Here is a 2,659-nt window from a genome sequence, read left to right as displayed (position 1 = left end):
GCGGGGGTGGAGAGTGTTTCTCCTAACACCTTTTGACCCATTGTCTAAGGTCACTTGTCCCAAGTTCCTGGATGGGTGTGATGGAGAAAGAGCCTAAGACTTATCAGAGTGGGAGATCAGACAGGTGTGGTAGAAAAATTGAGTCACAAGGCATGGATTCCCGTCTAGATTCCTCCACTGGAATGGCCTGTGACCTTGGGGAAGTGTCACAGTCCACGTTCCCAGGGAAGCAGGCTCTGAGAGCTTCATGGGTAGGAGGTTTATTGGGGAGCACTGTCAGGATCAACACCTGTGAGGAATGCAGAAAGCGGAACTGGGCAAAGGAGGAAGTGGGACCGGGATGCAGCCACAACAAAGGCCGCAGGGGATCCCAGGAAAAGCTCAGACTTCTCCAGAATTGTGGCAAGGGGCTAGGCATTTATGCTCCTCCATCAAGCAGTCATGGGATGCAGGCCATCACCTGGGAAGGATACATGACCTTCAACATGGCAGCTCTCTTCAGTCAAGGGCCATTGCCAGAGACGGGCACAGCCGTGCGCCGTCGGCCACCAGTGCACCCTACAGCTGGGAAATGATGCTTCAGTGCTAAAGGGGAGGGGTGGAGGTGGGCAGTGCCAGGCATTCAGTTCAGCAAGTTGCTTCCCCTCTCTGGATCCCAGTTTGTCACCTGTAAGTTAAGTGACAAGGGTGAACTCTAGGATCCCTTCCAGTTCCAGGGCTCTATGAATCCACTAGCCATCCCCTCTGCTCCACTACCACCCCCTTCCTAATAAGCTATCCCCAGTTTGGCATCCCATCCCATCTTACATGTTTGCAGTGGCTTCTCATTGATTATGACACAGTCCAAATTCATGAGGTGACTTGCAAATTCGTGAGGTGACCCTCTACAATCTAGCCCAACACTTCCCTACAGCCTCCTTCCTCATTACTTATTCTCCACCGTGAACATTGTGTTTCCATCACGCTCTCCTCTCCTTTTCTCTGCTCTGTCAGTAAGGATGTGTCTTTTATGCATTCATGAACAGGCTATAATGGAAAGAGTTTGGAGCCAGACCTGGGCTGGAATCCAAGTCCAGCTCTCATAAGCTGTGTGAAATTAGGCAGGTCACTTAAGCTCTCTGAGCCTATTTCCTCCTCTTCTGATGATCGTTTCAAGAAGCAAATGAGATAATGTAGGTGAAGTGCCTAGCACAAACCTTAGTAGAGCTCAATAAATGTGAGTTCTCTTCCCTCCTCCCTTTGTTGAAATGGCTGAACCTAAACAACATCATCCAATGATTAGTTTCAAGAACATTTTAGAAGAATAAATGCTGTATGTAATTTGGTACCTTTCTTGCTAATCCTTCACTCAAGAAAAATCAAGTCACTCTGATTTCTTAGTCTGGCACCAGATAAATTCCCAGTCTATGTTCAAACTGCTCCCTGGACTGCAACTGTCAGTGTCCAAGGCCTCTTGGCCCTAGTCATAAGAATATGAGAACATAGACGCCTTTTTATTTCCTTTGCCAAGAAGCATCAGCCAGCATCACCTAGGAACTTGTTGAAAATGTACATTCTCAGCCACCATCACCCCAGACCTGTGATCACAAACTCTGGGGATGGGCCCAGTAATCTGCATGTTATCCTGGGTGATTGTGATGCTTGCTGGGGTTTGAGAACCTCCACTGCTCTAGGGCTTGGGGCTCATCTTGAGCCACGTGCCCCAGGGTTCCCTCCACCACCCTCTCCCCACCCAAGAGGGAGGCATGACAGCAGAAGCTGGAGAACTCTAGAAGAAGTTGAGCTTTTGTCAGGAGGCCTTGGGGTGGCTGGTGCTCTTTGACAACTGTAGGAGCCTCAGGAACAGGTTGTGGAGCTCCACCCATAGCCCCACCTCCCAGAACTAGACCCTCCTCCAGGTCACATGGTACAGTCCCGGCCTCTGCACTAGGCCTCTCAAGACCAGAGACCCCTGACCTTTAGGCCTACTCTGCACAGCCCCTAAAGCACTGGTTCTCAAAGTATGGGCCCTAGACCAACAGCTTCCCACCATCTTCCCACTTGGGAAGATGTTAGAAACACAAATTCTCAGGCCCCACCCCAGATCTACTACAGGTGATTCTGATAAAGGCTCAAGTTTGAGAACCACTGGCCTAGACTTTGCAAATGAGTTTAACTTAGTTTGCTTTTTAGGCCAGATGCTGTGGCTCTTGCCTGTAATCCCAACACTTTGAGAGGCCGAGATGGGTGGATCACAAGGTCAGGAGATCGAGACCATCCTGGCTAACATGGTGAAGCCCCATCTCCACTAAAAATACAAAAAAAAAATTAGCCGGGCGTGGTGGCGGGCACCTGTGGTCCCAGCTACTCGGGAGGCTGCAGCAGGAGAATGGTGTGAACCCAGGAGGTGGAGCTTGTAGTGAGCCGAGATCGCGCCAGTGCACTCCAGCCTGGGCAACAGAGCGAGACTCCATCTCGAAAAGAAAAGAAAAGAAAAATACCCAAGTGTGGTGGCGTGCACCTGTAGTCCCAGCTACTCCAGAGGTTGAGGTGGGAGGACTGCTTCAGCCCAGGAGGTCAAGGCTGCAGTGAGTTGTGATCACCACTGCACTCCAGCCTGAGCAACAGAACGAGACTCTGTCTCTTAAAAAATGCTTTTTTTTTTTTTTTTTTTTTTTTT

At 49.9% G+C, this 2,659-nt stretch overlaps 1 protein-coding gene across 1 annotated transcript in view; it reads right to left on the bottom strand.

The window, feature by feature from the left end:
- TBC1D8B (TBC1 domain family member 8B) overlaps positions 1 to 2,659 on the bottom strand; it is a 53,990-nt gene that overhangs the window by 22,999 nt on the left and 28,332 nt on the right. The window lies entirely within an intron of this gene.

Source organism: Hylobates moloch, unplaced genomic scaffold (genome assembly GCF_009828535.3).
Source record: "Hylobates moloch isolate HMO894 unplaced genomic scaffold, HMol_V3 SCAFFOLD_7, whole genome shotgun sequence".
NCBI lineage: Eukaryota > Metazoa > Chordata > Mammalia > Primates > Hylobatidae > Hylobates > Hylobates moloch.
Note: the sequence above shows the minus strand (reverse complement) of the source record. Positions and strands in the feature narration are given on the sequence as shown.